We start from the raw sequence: 15743 nt of genomic DNA on the forward strand, positions 1-15743 counted from the left end.
TCTCTACACCGACACTTTCTGGTTTCCTTCCTCCCTCTCAGCCCTCTGTCTTGTGGGATGGCACAATCTCCTCTGGACCTCCCTCGCACCAAGGTTCATAGATCTTACATTCCAGGTTCCTATGCAGTATTTTTCTTTGCACCATCGGACTTTCCTTTCACTTCCAGGCGCATCCGCAGCTGAGCGTCCTTTTGGCTTTGGCCCAATCACTTCATTAGTTCTGGAGCTACTTGTACTTGTCCTCCACTATTCCTCGTCCTGGACTTGTCCTGGACGCCTTCCGACTTGAGGGGCTCATCTTCCAGCGTCATATCTTTTAGCCTTTTGTTTCTGTTCATGGAGTTTTCTTGGCAAAGATACTGGAGTGGCTTGCCAGTTCCTGCTCCAGGTGGATTGTGTTTAGTCAGAACTCTCCACTATGTCCTGTCCGTCTTGGGTGTCCCTGTACGGCATAGCTCATAGCTTGTGTGAATTACTCAAGCCCCTTTGCCAGGACAAGGCAGCAATCCATGAAAGGGATACAGTTACCTTACATTCCTTTAAAAGATGGAGTTTGGCTACAGTGACAAACTTCTCTCTGACATCCTGAAAATAGGAGATCATTTCTGAAGTAATGCCCTCTGGGTCCTGTAAATAAGGACTTCAGATTTTGGGATGGTTCTTGGGCAATATTATTCAGAGGAATTTTCCCCAAATGAATGTTTAAAAAGTGGGGTTGTGCGGGGAGATGTACACATACACAGATGTGACAGGATCCCTTTCTTTAGAAAGAATAGCTTTAATACTCAAACTTTTTTTAAAAAAAGAATATTTGTGTAGTGGCGGAATGAGGAAGGGCTTTCTAAACTCATGAATGCTGTGGTGAGAGTAAATACCCACTCCCTCCGCCCCCAAAAGGTGAGGAGCTGCTAAGTGAGTCTGGGACTTTAAAAATAGAACACTTGTTATCCACACAAGACAAGGCTCAGCCTGTGGAACTAACCTGAACAGGATGTTATAAAGGCAAGAAGCTTCAATGTTTTATAAAAGGACCGAGTAAATGCATGAAGACATCTACAATGGGCAGAACCCTTGACCACTAAAGGTACATTCTCCTTTTCATAAAGAAGTCAGAAGAAAATATTTTAAAGCAAAGGCCTCCACAAAATCAAAAAGGCCACCACATTGATATTCCTATCACAGGGAAGTTATGCAAGCTATCTTCTGTGTTAGATGCAACATTGCCAAATGTAAGTTTCTGTTAGAGGTGTCTGGGTCAAACTCAGGGTGTGACCAGACAGCTGGAAAGGCATATGTCTGATTGCACTGGAAAGGGTTGCTTTGCAGGGAGTGATTTTCCTTAAAATGACTCTTATATCTGCTGGATAATCGTTCAAGTCCAGCCCCAACAAGTAACAGCCCAACAGCTGGACCAAAAACGTCCAACTTGGGCATGGTTCAAGGTCTGGCTGGAGTACTTTTCCCTGTACATCATCTGATTGCCAGGAAATAGATTGCACCAGACTGCTCCACATGTAGTCCAAAATATAATCAATTTCCTCACGTGATCACGCCCTCAGGTTACACTCAAGAACAAAGATTTATTTGCACATGGAAAAGTAGAGTGAAAAGAACTCAGGTTTCCTAGACTGTCCTTTACCTGTTCTGGTCTGTGTTGACCTTCCTTTAGACTTAGATTGCTATTCTTAGGGTTGTTGATGTCACTTCCTTCCCTTGCACACCTCTTTTTTTCCCTCCAAAGTGGAGACCTTGACTTTCTTCTCTAGAGATGAAAGGGGCAGCCATACTTAGCTAGAACTAGGACTTTTGTCACCTTTCCTGTCCCAAGTGTATTTCTCAAATAAACACAAGGTTTCTTATTTTCCCTTACAAAATCAAGTGTCAAGATCTCAGCAGAGGTGTCCTTCAGTGAGGATGAGCCTGAAGAACTCAACTTTCCAAAGCCTGATAGGGGGGGAGTACCTGTTAGACCCTCAGGGACTTAGGATCTTGAGCCTGTGCATAATAGGGGCTCAGGAACTGAGTCAGAAGAGGAGGTGGGCCAATTTCCACAGCCATCAGGAGCAAAGAAGATTGATGGCACGAGCCCATTTGAAATCTTGAAGCAGAGTGCTCAGCTACTGGAGAGGTCTCATCATGTGTAAGTGGTCTGTTCTCATGAACAGGGAAAATCAAGAACTAAAACCTAGGGCTGGATACTATCCCTTGCCATTTTAATGCCTGCAGCTGTGCGTAGGGTGGGGCTCCATCAGCATTGCTAGAAAACAGCCTTGGGTTGGCTCTGTGAGTGACTGGAAGTAACTTGTCTGACAACCTCTGCCTTGTTCTTGAATCCCTTGTTCCATATTGCATAGACTTTGTTTGACTGTTTCAAGTGCTTCTTGGACTACGACGTCAACTTACCCTCTTCCAGAGTATCTGCTACAGTGGCCTGTACAGTTCCTGCTCCTTCTGCTGCACTCTAGGACAGCACCTTTGCTTGCTTCACCCAGCATGGAAAAGGATGTCAGGTAATCTTCCCAAGTTTCAAAGGGCTGAATCCTCAAGTTAACAGTGCTCCAATACTGCTGTGTGCTTACTCTCCAAGGTTTCTGATTCCAAGCAATGAAAGAACAAAGGACCTTGCAATCACATCTCATGGGAGTCAATCATCCTGCCAAGTTGAAGTTTAGTGTTCATGAAGGACATGAAGGAGGAAAGAGGAAAGAAGATAATGTCTACCACCAGCTATTCTGATATTTCATAAGCTTGTCAGAGAAAGAGGGAGTAGGATTGAGAGAGCAGGAAGCACAATGTGTTGCGTACATTTGGTAATTCTGAAGGACAAACTGAGGAGCCACCATCCTGTTCGCTCCAGAATGGCTTGGCTGGGATAACAGCCAAGGGGCCCTTGTCCTTTCGTTTCCTTGCAAGGTGCTACTGAGGAATGCATTAAGAAGCATGTGACTCAAACTATTACAAAGGCAGCCGTCTTTGATGTCTGATAATAAGGAGGATGACTGTCATGTGACATGCCATGCAAGGAGAAATTGGAGCAATGAAACAGATTGGAGAAAGGCCAGTCTTTGGCTTGAGGCCACAAAACGGGACATGGCATATGAAAATGTAACAGGAGTAAGGTGAATAAATACCTACCAGTTGTCTTCACTTGCCATCCATTTAAGCAATAATACTGTAGTCTGAATATCTGAATCTAGGGATGAGATTTTCATAATTGAAAACTTCTATAATTCAGTGAGATTTCCTGAGGCTGATTTATGAGAGTAAAAGCCCTCAACCTAGAAGGAGGCAGCCTTCTTACATCCCACCCATTCCCACACCATTTCTGTTGGGGGAAAAAACACCCCACTGCAGTGTGTGAGTCACAAGGATGCCCTACAATTCACAGAGGTGCATGGGAGTGTGAATTTCAATGGAGTACAGGCTGTGTGGAGGTAGCCTCTATTGGAACTCACCCTCTTATGAACCTCTGAGAGTTGCAAAGGATCTCGTAGCTCAACACATTGCACTGGGGTGCTTTTCTTCCCACTCAACAGAAACAGAGTGGGAACGAGTGGGAAGCAAGAGGGCTGCTTTACCTCCTGTTGGTTTGAGGGCTTTTATTCCTATAATTCAATCAGTGGGTGGTGGTTTCTTGCTGAATTGTGGAATTAGAAATGATTTAATTCCAAAAATCCCATCCCTATCTGAATTCTCCATAGTACAACTGTGGGCTGTTTGAGTATGATGCCTGGGAACCATCTTCTGTACTGACTGAAAGCGAGCATGGTGTAGTGAATAGGTCGGCCTGCAAAAGCTGGCATTAGACAGTGAACAAGTTTGGCATCAGCCACTGAACCAACAACCTCAAAAGAAGTGTTTGAGCCAATTAGCCTCAAAAGAATAGTCTTTCCAGTGAAGACACATTAACTGGGTGTATGAGTTATAAAGAGTTACCTGATGCATTTAAGAAAGTTTGTGTAAATTCAGTCATGGTTCCTCATTAAATGCTACAATATCTAGACTACTGTGGCTCTCATAACTCAGTAGTACGGCAATGCCTTAGCATTTTTTTTTCAATTAAAGGACAATGTGATTGGAAGGGCTGTATATATTTGGTAGGTCTGGTGGTGTACTGCAGTGGTTCTTAACCTTTGTTACTTGGATGCTTTTGAACTGCAACTCCCAGAAACCCCAGTCAGGACAGCTGGTGGTGAAGGCTTCTGGGAGTTGCAGTCCAAAACTCCTGAGTAACCCAAGGTTAAGAACCAGTGGTGTACTGTATAACAACAAGGTCTATACAGTAGTGATATGGAGTCTTGAGCATTATATCTGCATCTCTTGGACTGTGTATCTGATTACTGTTAACACATTATTGTGGCACTGCCCTTGAAGATGAAATTGAAACTCTACTTAATACAGAATACAGTGCCCAGAACTGTAACCTGTATAGTTAGGCAGATTCATATCAGTCTGGTCCGGAGGAACACTAGACGTTGTTCCAAGACCTCTATTCAGATCACATTACCATGGTCTCTTGAGACTGAAGGTTGCCTACACACTGGTCCTGAAGGAATTACCCGGGTGGTATATTCATATCTGGATTTGCTTCAAGCTACTGGTGCTTACCTTTAAAGCCCTAAGTGCCTGGGACCCAAATACTGTATACTGTAGGACTGCCTCTCTCTTAACTAGCCTGCCTGTGGTTTAAACGTTTTGGAGAGCTTTTCTCCAAGTATTGTTACTCATTATTTCGTACACCTGAACCTCACTTTGCCTCTGAAAAATAGCACTCTAACAAATTTGATTAAAAAAATATAACGATAAAATTGAAATATCATATAAAATCAAGCAAAATCAACCCCACTGCAAAAAAACCCCATTAAGATCAAGTAAATGCATCAAAATTACTGAAATCAACAAAAGGGTTCGGTTACAAACAAAACAGAAGGCCAGGTTAAACACCAGTTCTTTGGATTAAATCCAGTGTTCCACTGGTGTTAGTGCACCAATGCAGTGGAACATCCTAGTCCTCACCTCAAGATTTAGGACCACCTCAAAATTAGCCCTGTTTCCTTCTAGCCCTTCCAAAGCAGGTGTGGGGCACCCTGTAGACCACTGGCTCTTAACCTTGGGTTACTCAGGAGTTTTGGACTGCAACTCCCAGAAGCCTTCACCACCAACTGTGCTGGCTGGGGTTTCTGGGAGTTGCAGTTCAAAAACATCCGAATAACAAAGGTTAAGAACCACTGCTGTAGACTACGGTGGGAAGAGAAAATTGCCCTCTTCCTGAGGCTGCTGGATTTTGCTGTTCTGCCAGTGGAAGCCCAGTGTAGAATTCTGAACATTTTCAATTCATGAGGGAGAGAACCTTTTCTGTTGTGGGACCAATGACAGAATGCTCATCTGATGAAGGCATCAACTGGCACCAACATGGCCACTGCTTTGGGTGCTGAAAACTTAGACATTTTAATAGGTTGTTTTTGTCTTCTGCCTTCTTTGTTTTCATTATGGCAAGGTGGCTTTAGTGTTTTTATTGTATTTATTGTATGTATACCTGTACATTAGCCTGGTATTGATAAAGATGAAAAGTGGTTTAAACATGTTTTGATTAATAACAAATGAATTAAAAAACAGGCAGCACCCTATAGTTTATGCATGTCAGAGTATGTCAAATTGTGTAAATTGTAGCAGCAAATTGCTTCTAGTTAAGAAGTCAATGCTTATATTCCTTGTTGCCCACCGGTCATACCTGATGTGAAAGGGAGTAGATGGCAAAGGGTGTGTGTGTGTGTGTGTGTGTGTGTGTGTGTGTGTGTGTGTGTGTGTGTGTGTGTGTGTGTGTGTGTGTGTGAACACACACGTGTGTGTGTGTGTGATGTTTTTGATCCCAGAGTCAAGTGCTCTCGAAGATTCAAAAAGGTGTGACTTTCCTCTGCCTGCTCCATCTCTGATGTCACAGCTGAGCTATGTTATCTTTGCAGGTGAAGTGAATCAACTGTCTGGGACAACGTGCTTTGCAATAATAAAGACAATAATGGAAGTGGTATGTAATTTCTGCCTGTAACTGGCTCAGTTTTTCTGATGGTCTTCAACATCGTGCTCCAGTCAGCTACCACTTCATGGCAATGAAGAATGCTTCCATTCAAAGTCCCTTAGACCAGCAGTCCCCAACCTTTTTGGGAACGCGGACCAGTTGGGGGGGCAGGCTCTGTGCATGGGGGCAGGGGCACCTGAGCACTCTTGGGGGATGTTGTGCTTGTGTCCATACGCACGAGTACGACATGCCCCTGCACGAGCGTGACATGCCCCGTGTGAGCACAACACGCACCCCGTGAGCATGATACGCCCCCTGCGTGAGCTTGACATGCCCACTGTGCAGGGGGGGGTGGGGGCCCGAGATCTGTCTCTGCAGCCCAGTTCCAGCAAGCCCACGGACTGGCACAGGGCCGCGGATGAGGGGTTGGGGACTCCTGCCCTAGACAATTCCATTTCCATTAAATTATGCTGAAGTTTCTGAACCCTGAGCTTTCAAATACATGGTACAAAAACAGATTAATGTTAAATGTTAATGTGAGAGACACAAGAGTAATGGCACTTGCTTCTTGCACGGAAGTTTATCACCCTTACTCAGTGGTTCCAACCTTGGATCCCCAGATGTTCTTCAACTAAAACTCCCAGAAGCCTTCGCCACTAGCTGTGCTGGGCAGGATTTCTGGGAGCTGTAGTCCAAGAACATCTGGAAACCCAAGGTTGGGAAGTACTGCCGTAGCTTGATCTTGAAGAGGTTACTTTTTTGGATTACAACACCCACAATTCACCAGCCAGCAAGGCCACTACAGCACATTGCTACATGGAAATTCTGTGAATTGCAGTGAAAAAGATAATCGTTTAAAGCTATGTTCTAAGTCTATAGCATGGCTTGTGTTTAAAAAAGCCACAGGTGCCATCCCTTGCATTCAAGTTAAAAGGTTTGAGTAAGAGGCCTGACATCCTGGAGGACTCGTGCCTGCAGACTTGAGAAATTCAGTCTTTTCAAATTGTGATGTGAACTGAGTTGTTCTCAGGGGAATGTAGGAATTAGAAGATAATACCCTGGGGAATTTTGTACTTTATATTTTACAGTACACTTCTTGGCTCATGGAAAAATGTATTTTAAAATGTGTTTCCTTTAATGATCAAGTCCATTTAGCAATGTATACATTTAGGTAATTTTTTAGAAATGTTTATTTTGTGAGAAAAGGTGTTGAAAAATACATATTTGATACAAACTTACATGCAAATTTAAGCACTTTAAAAAAATTACGCATTAATGGAATTATGAATTAACATGTGCTGATTTGGACTTTTTAAAAAACTCCATATGGATTGGTTCCATCTCAAGTTACTGCCACTGAGTAGTGAGGTGAATGGACATATGCCTAGAGGTTGTGTGTGCATGGGCCTCCTCCTTGTCTTCCTCTTCCTCCTTCTTGACTTTCTGAGAGTTCCATCTGCTAGACCCATATCTAAATTGTCCTCAGTTGGAAGAAAGCTGGGCTGGAAGGCTAGGATAGGCTTAACTGTTTATTTAAAAAGGAAGTTGCCTTGGTGCTTGCTGGAAGTAAAAGGCAGCTTTCTATCCCATTCCCTTTACTTGTGAAGCTTCCTGAGGAAGAATGGGAATATCCAGTTCACAGTAATATTTTCTTTATTTTCAAACATCACATTCCTTCTTTAGTCTTCTCCTCTCTAAGCACATCACTCCAGGTTCCTTTAATATTCCAGGATAGGCTCTACATTCCAGACGATTTATCATCTTATTGCTTTTCTCTGAAGTCTTGCCAATTTGCTTCCCTCTTCCTGAAAGTTTGGTGCAAAAACTTCAATGCAATCCTCAGTGCAATGCAGCCAAGGCCAGAGTGCTGCTGAACAGTGAGGGAGTACAAAATGAACGCTTATAGTTCACAATCCTCGGAGCAGCATTTGTTTGGAGGAAATGAGGGGTATCCTGAACACAGCTGGCCAGAAGGTGGAGAGGCAAATCACAGATGAGTGAAGAACATGAGGGATGGCCATTATGGGAAAACAAGATACACTTGACTGCCTGCCTTACTCATGTAGTTTTTATGTGATGAATTTGTTCATGCATCCCTAAATGGCAAGTGGTATATTTTAATTTTATTTTTGGCAGAATTTTATTAGATGGCTCACCTTGCATTTGCAAGAATTCTAAGGCTTTTCTTTTTTTAAAAATAAGAGTATTGTGGCATTTTAAAGACAACGAAGCTTTGGCATGCGTTTTGGTGGATTATAGCCCACCCTAAGAAATGCAAGACTCTTTTTAGCAGCATACTGACTAGTGAGTGAGGCTCCATATTTGGCATGAGAGCTGGGGGAAGGCTGCTGGGAACCGTCCAGCTAAAATTCCAAACATGAATTTAAAACAATAATAATAATCTTAGAACTACAGAGCTGGAAGGACCATCAACTTGAGCCTCTGTCAAGGGGGCACAGTGGGGGAATTGAACTCCCCACCTCTGCCTCTGCAGCCAGATGCCTAAATCAATGAGTTATCCAGCAGTTCTAACCTCCTGAGGAAAAAAGATGGCTTCCAAATCTTGTCAAACTCAAATTCCCATTAGCTCTAGTCAGCCTAATGAACTTTCCCCACAATTGTACTATGTTAAGTGCACAGTATTATGGTTACATTTTTGTTCTGTTTTGCTTTGTTCTTAATCTTCCTGTAGTCCTCACATTGGTACCAATACCAGCCATGTTGTACATGGCAAAGGACAACATGTTCCTCTCCCTCCAGTTCCATCAACAAAAGCAAGTTTGACTGGCAGTTTGACCTTAGGTCCAAGCTGTTGATGGGAAACAGCCCACCACCACCTCTAAGGGCAATAAGGTCATTTATTGAGTGTAGAACAGGCCATGTCTCCATCCATGAAGTTTTGTCTACCAGTTTCAACAGGCGGAATAATTGGAGGTTCTCAGGACGAATGGTCAGAAGGCTGCCCTCCCCTGATACATTATCTGCCTGAGGTAATTATGTCCCTCTTCCTCTTGGATGAGCTTGTTGTGTGTACCGCATATTACTACTGTACTTCCAAACAAGTTTGTATTCACTACCGCTGACAATAGCTAGGCTGGCTGGGAATGACTGTGTGTTTAGTCGTTTAGTCGTGTCCGACTCTTCGTGACCCCATGGACCAGAGCACGCCAGGCCCTCCTGTCTTCTACTGCCTCCCGGAGTTGTGTCAGGTTCATGTTGGTTGCTTCGCAGACACTGTCCAGCCATCTCATCCTCGGTCGTCCCCTTCTCCTCTTGCCATCACACCTTCCTAACATCAAGGTTTTTTCCAAGGACTCTTTTCTTCTCATGAGATGGCCAAAGTACTGGAGCCTCAGCTTCAGGATCTGTCCTTCAAGTGAGCATTCAGGGTTGATTTCCTTTAGAACTGATAGGTTTGTTCTCCTTGCAGTCCAGGGGATTCTCAAGAGCCTCCTCCAGCACCACAATTCAAAGGCATCAATTCTTCGGCGGTCTGCTTTCTTTATGGTCCAGCTCTCACTTCCATACATCATGACAGGAAAAACCATAGCTTTGACTATTCGGACTTTTGTTGGCAAGGTGATGTCTCTGCTTTTCAAGATGCTGTCAAGATTTGTCATCGCTTTCCTCCCAAGAAGAAGGCGCCTTTTAATTTCAGGGCTGCTGTCTCCATCTGCAGTGATCATGGAGCCCAGGAAGATAAAATTTGACACTGCCTCCATATCTTCCCCTTCTATTTCCCAAGAGGTGATGGGACCAGTGGCCATGATCTTAGTTTTTTTGATGTTGAGTTTCAGACCGTTTTTTGCACTCTCCTCTTTCACTCTCATTACAAGGTTCTTTAATTCCTCCTCACTTTCTGCCATCAGAGTGGTATCATCTGCATATCGGAGGTTGTTGATATTTCTTCCGGCAATCTTAATTCCGGCTTGGGTTTCTTCCAGTCCAGCCTTCCGCATGATGTATTCTGCATATAAGTTAAATAAGCTGGGGGACAATATACAGCCTTGCCGTACTCCTTTCCCAATTTTGAACCACTCAGTTGTTCCATGACCAGTTCTAACTGTTGCTTCCTGTCCCACATATAGGTTTCTCAGGAGACAGATAAAGTGGTCAGGCACTCCCATTTCTTTAAGAACTTGCCATAGTTTGCTGTGGTCCACACAGTCAAAGGCTTTCGCATAGTCAATGAAGCAGAAGTAGATATTTTTCTGGAACTCTCTGGCTTTCTCCATAATCCAGCGCAAGTTAGCAATTTGGTCTCGAGTTCCTCTGCCTCTTCGGAATCCAGCTTGTACTTCTGGGAGTTCTCGGTCCACATACTGCTGAAGCCTACCTTGTAGGATTTTGAGCATAACCTTGCTAGCGTGTGAAATGAGTGCAATTGTACGGTAGTTGGAGCATTCTTTGGGAATGACTAGAGGGCTATTTGTCCCACTCTCCTGTGTTTCTCATTGTTCTTTTAGATATTTTGGCAGGAATATGTGGTATATGTGGCTTGGCTAACAGGTATTGTGTCTTTTTGTAGTGTTCCCACTTGCATTATTTTGTCTTAATTTTAGCTTGTGTGATTGGTCCTTCAGGGCTGTTGTCAGGTATGTCCAGATAACATCACTAATGATGACACAGTGAAATGCGGTATAAGAATGAACCCTACGCCTTTTGCCAGCCTTCTCCTCACAGGACTATAATTGAAAAGCAATTTATAAATTGCATTTTCTTCATTTTTTCTTCTTTTTAATTTTTAAAAATATTTTTAAATATAGCACTACACTGATACAGCACCAGTTCAAATGCTTACCATGCTTGACAGTTCAGTGCTATTTCACATTTTACATATAAAAAAAGAAAGTATTTTTTTTAAAGGAAGGCATTCGAATGCAAAATGGTGAGTAAAAAGATCATGGTAATAGTGAAGAAGGCTGAGGGAGAAAGGTGTACGAGTGAATTTTGGGGTAATTAAACATTTCTGTGTGATGGTTTGTGAAGGAGGAGTGTGCGCAAGTGAGCCATCCGTGGTGATAGAAACTGTAGAGGGAGGACAGGATAATGAGAATGAGGAAAAGATGGTGACTAAAGGACTGACAGTTACAAAGGGGGTCCAGGAAATTGAATTAGAGGAAAAAGCGGGAAAAGTAGAGATATGTCTGGTGAAGGAGGACATGAAGGGAAGGAAGGCAGAACAAGAGGTGACAGTGTGGGAGGAGGATATAAGTGAGGAAGGGGTGCATTGGTTCAGTTCGGTTTTGGCGGAACATGAGAGGAGGAGAGAGGAGGCAAGAAGGAGGGAAGTCGAATATGTTAAGACCCAAGGACTGCTGAGAGATTCCCCCAACCTAAAGGTGGGAGGACTATTGCCAGACCTGATCCTGAAGGGAGGAAAATCTGCACAATTTTTGACCCAGGAGTGGACTGTGATCGTGGCACCGTGTGAGTTGGAGCTACAGAGAGAGAGAGAGAGAGACGGAGATAGCCCACAACCGTTTCTATGATAAGCCGGATGAGAGGGGCTGGGTGAGACACTCATGTTGTCGGACGATTTGTGCCCTAAGGAGTACTCCTCCCCAAAGACCGATGTACGTGGGCGAACTCCCCACTGAGTCCATGGGAATATGGAAAGAATTTTGATTCTTCTAATTATGACCTGTTGCCAGAATTGAGTTTTTGACCCTATGAATAATGCACTAGAGGAGAGTGGAGATAATAAAAGTGACGGTCTGAAAGTTATAAAAACATCTCCAGTTTTATTTCCCGCCGAAAATGAGGGGTTGCCCAAAGAGAGTACTGAACCCGATCGCATGGTTTTTGTGGGGTTTTCAGGCTCTTTGGCCGTGTTCTGAAGGTTGCTCTTCCTGACATTTCGCTGGTCTCTGTGGACAGCATCTTCAGAGGACAGGAGTAGGAACTCTGTCCGTGCTCTGTTGCAGTTTGTTGGATACCCAACAAACTGCAACAGAGCATGGACAGAGTTCCTACTCCTGTCCTCTGAGGATGCCAGCCACAGAGACTGGTAAAATGTCAGGAAAAACAACGTTCAGAACATGGCCAAAGAGCCCAAAAACCCACAACATCCATCAGATCCCAGCCGTGAAAGCCGTCAAGAATACATTTCTGTGTGAACTGCAGCAGCAGTTTAAATGCCAGGGTGCAGTATAGTTTGCATAGATCTGAACAAAATTTGGTGTAGTCACAACTGGGACATCAGTAAAGTAATTAAAAAGTATTTCTTAACTTATATGCTGCTGAGTAACTTACTTCTGTTTCACATATTCCAGTATAAATATGCTTTCTTTTGTTTTATTTTCCAAAATTATTTCCACATTTGTCGTTTTCTAATCATCCCTACTGTCAGCCAGGCTTCTCTTTCTTATATTTTTAGTAATTTTTTAAAAAATGAAAGTCAGCATCACTCTTGTCAGACATAAGTATATTAGAAAAACAGAGACGTCCTATGTACTTCTTCCACATGAACTCATAAAAAGGCTATTTAAAAAAAATTAAGGAAAAGCCCTAACAATGTCCATCAGCAAGAATCGCTCTGACACAATACTTATTTATTTTAATAGAGCTGGATCTGGGATAGGGCTTAGCAGGCTGTGTTCTTGAAGCAGAAAAGGCCTCTTGCAGGTTACTATAAGAAATTCTGAGGAAGCCATCCATCAAAAGAGTGAGCAAAGCTATGTCTGTACCATCTGCCTTTTAAGTGATTTGTTTCCAAATGATCCAGAAAAAGCGGGTGCTGTGAACACCCCATCATGTGCCTTGTCACAATTAATTTTAGCTTTGAAACAGACCAAAAATACACTCAGCGTGTGCTGGATGTATACAATTTAGCAAGCTGAATGATTCCTCTTTTGTAGAAGCATTTCAGCAAACCATTTCTCATACAGGCTCTGTAGAAAAACATGATCTAGCTTCAAACAGTTGGATTTTTTTTTTAAAAAAGAAAGGCAGTAAATTTGCCAGACAGTTTGCACAGAATAATTCCAGACGGCTTCTTTGTGGATTTACTGTATGTTTGTTTATATATTTCTACTCCCTCCTTCTGAAGCTTTATAACCATTTGGAGATAAAGCAGCTCAATAAAGATCTGTTTTCCATCAACCTCTTCATGTTTGGGATCAAGTACTTTTCTTTCCTTTGGTTGTCCAAGAGAGTTAATGGCTGGGAACTTCAGCTGGAAACAAGCTCTCCAATTTCTCTGCATGCAAAGTGATCAAATCAGGCAGGAACCAATGCAGGTTTGTCTTTCTGAGTGGGGAAATCTGCCGGTTCATAGAATTGGCTGCATGCCATGCAGTGCCTAAAGTAGCATTTAGTTCCTGTGCAATTCCCTCCACCTTGTACTGATATCTTCACTTACTGCCTTCTCCGGTGACTATCTCTTTCTTTCTTTTTACTTCCCAGCTCTGCTTTTGATTTATGATTTATGATTGCGCTAGCAAGAGTAGAACTTGCCAATGGTTTGTTGAAAAGCCTTGTCTTTTCCCCACAAAGCCTCTGGCCTGACTTTGAAAATGTAGGATCAGTACAGTATTAGAAATTTCTGAAGTCCCTGATCATTCAAATGGGCAGGATAATTGTAAAAACGTTGGCTGGATGCTTCCAAATAAGTCTTGAGGCCAAAGAACAAACAGTGATAACACAGATATGTCTTTAAATGTGTGTTCATTTCAGTGGACAATGGAAAAAAAGGAGTGAAAGATACTAAAATCTGTTCTCATTCACTCTTCTTCCCTCCATACGGTTGTTTCCTCATTTCTGAGTTCTGAGAGATGGTGGAGGGCAGAAAAGCCACTTGGGAGAGAGAAGGTGAGGGGGAAAGTGTGGTGTGGGGAAGGATACAGCAGCTCCATCTGAATGCAAATGTGGTCCCTAACACATTGCCAGAAGAAGGAGAAACTCACAACTGAAAAACAATGTAAGGTGAAAATTTGCATTCAACATGCTTATGTTAATTAACACCCTCTTCTGTCTTTTGTGTGACTGCTAGTTTAGGTAATTTTGGAATCAAAATTTTGGATGACCATGGCCAGAATTCAAATGAAATGTTACATCAATATAATTTCATCTATAGAAATTTCATTGGTAAATTGTCACAGTTGAGAAGTCAATGTAGCTGTTGCATCTGGAGCCATACGACTATTGTGTGTGTGTGTTTAGTCGTTTAGTCGTGTCCGACTCTTCGTGACCCCATGGACCAGAGCACGCCAGGCCCTCCTGTCTTCTACTGCCTCCCGGAGTTGGGTCAAATTCATGTTGGTTGCTTCACAGACACTGTCCAGCCATCTCATCCTCAGTCGTCCCCTTCTCCTCTTGCCATCACACCTTCCTAACATCAAGGTTTTTTCCAAGGACTCTTTTCTTCTTATGAGATGGCCAAAGTACTGGAGCCTTAGCTTCAGGATCTGTCCTTCAAGTGAGCATTCCGGGTTGATTTCCTTTAGAACTGATAGGATTGTTCTCCTTGCAGTCCAGGGGATTCTCAAGAGCCTCCTCCAGCACCACAATTCAAAGGCATCAATTCTTCGGCGGTCTGCTTTCTTTATGGTCCAGCTCTCACTTCCATACATCACGACAGGAAAAACCATAGCTTTGACTATTCGGACTTTTGTTGGCAAGGTGATGTCTCTGCTTTTCAAGATGCTGTCAAGATTTGTCATCGCTTTCCTCCCAAGAAGAAGGCGTCTTTTAATTTCAGGGCTGCTGTCTCCATCTGCAGTGATCATGGAGCCCAGGAAGATAAAATTTGACACTGCCTCCATATCTTCCCCTTCTATTTGCCAGGAGGTGATGGGACCAGTGGCCATGATCTTAGTTTTTTTGATGTTGAGTTTCAGACCGTTTTTTGCACTCTCCTCTTTCACTCTCATTACAAGGTTCTTTAATTCCTCCTCACTTTCTGCCATCAGAGTGGTATCATCTGCATATCGGAGGTTGTTGATATTTCTTCCGGCAATCTTAATTCCGGCTTGGGTTTCTTCCAGTCCAGCCTTCCGCATGATGTATTCTGCATATAAGTTAAATAAGCTGGGGGACAATATACAGCCTTGCCGTACTCCTTTCCCAATTTTGAACCACTCAGTTGTTCCATGACCAGTTCTAACTGTTGCTTCCTGTCCCACATATAGGTTTCTCAGGAGACAGATAAAGTGGTCAGGCACTCCCATTTCTTTAAGAACTTGCCATAGTTTGCTGTGGTCCACACAGTCAAAGGCTTTTGCATAGTCAATGAAGCAGAAGTAGATATTTTTCTGGAACTCTCTGGCTTTTTCCATAATCCAGCGCAAGTTAGCAATTTGGTCTCGAGTTCCTCTGCCTCTTCGGAATCCAGCTTGTACTTCTGGGAGTTCTCGGTCCACATACTGCTGAAGCCTACCTTGTAGGATTTTGAGCATAACCTTGCTAGCGTGCGAAATGAGTGCAACTGTACGGTAGTTGGAGCATTCTTTGGCACTGCCTTTCTTTGGGATTGGGATGTAGACTGATCTTTTCCAATCCTCTGGCCACTGTTGAGTTTTCCAAACTTGCTGGCATATTGAATGTAGCACCTTAACAGCATCATCTTTCAAGATTTTAAATAGTTCAACTGGAATGCCATCACCTCCACTGGCCTTGTTGTTAGCCAGGCTTTCTAAGGCCCACTTGACTTCGCTCTCCAGGATGTCTGGCTCAAGGTCAGCAACTACATTGTCTGGGTTGTCCGGGATATCCAAATCTTTCTGAT

At 43.2% G+C, this 15743-nt stretch overlaps 1 long non-coding RNA gene across 4 annotated transcripts in view; it reads left to right on the plus strand.

Moving 5' to 3' along the window:
* Positions 1–15743, plus strand: part of LOC140704785 (uncharacterized) — a 243952-nt gene that overhangs the window by 93105 nt on the left and 135104 nt on the right. For 3 of the 4 annotated variants that reach the window (XR_013540423.1, XR_013540424.1, XR_013540426.1), the window contains exon 3: positions 5964–6025. This is a non-coding gene — a long non-coding RNA (uncharacterized LOC140704785). Of the gene's footprint in view, positions 1–5963; positions 6026–6684; positions 9007–15743 lie in introns of those variants that run through there. The other variant, XR_013540425.1, reaches the window with a different exon arrangement.

Source organism: Pogona vitticeps, chromosome 1 (genome assembly GCF_051106095.1).
Source record: "Pogona vitticeps strain Pit_001003342236 chromosome 1, PviZW2.1, whole genome shotgun sequence".
NCBI classification, from domain to species: domain Eukaryota; kingdom Metazoa; phylum Chordata; class Lepidosauria; order Squamata; family Agamidae; genus Pogona; species Pogona vitticeps.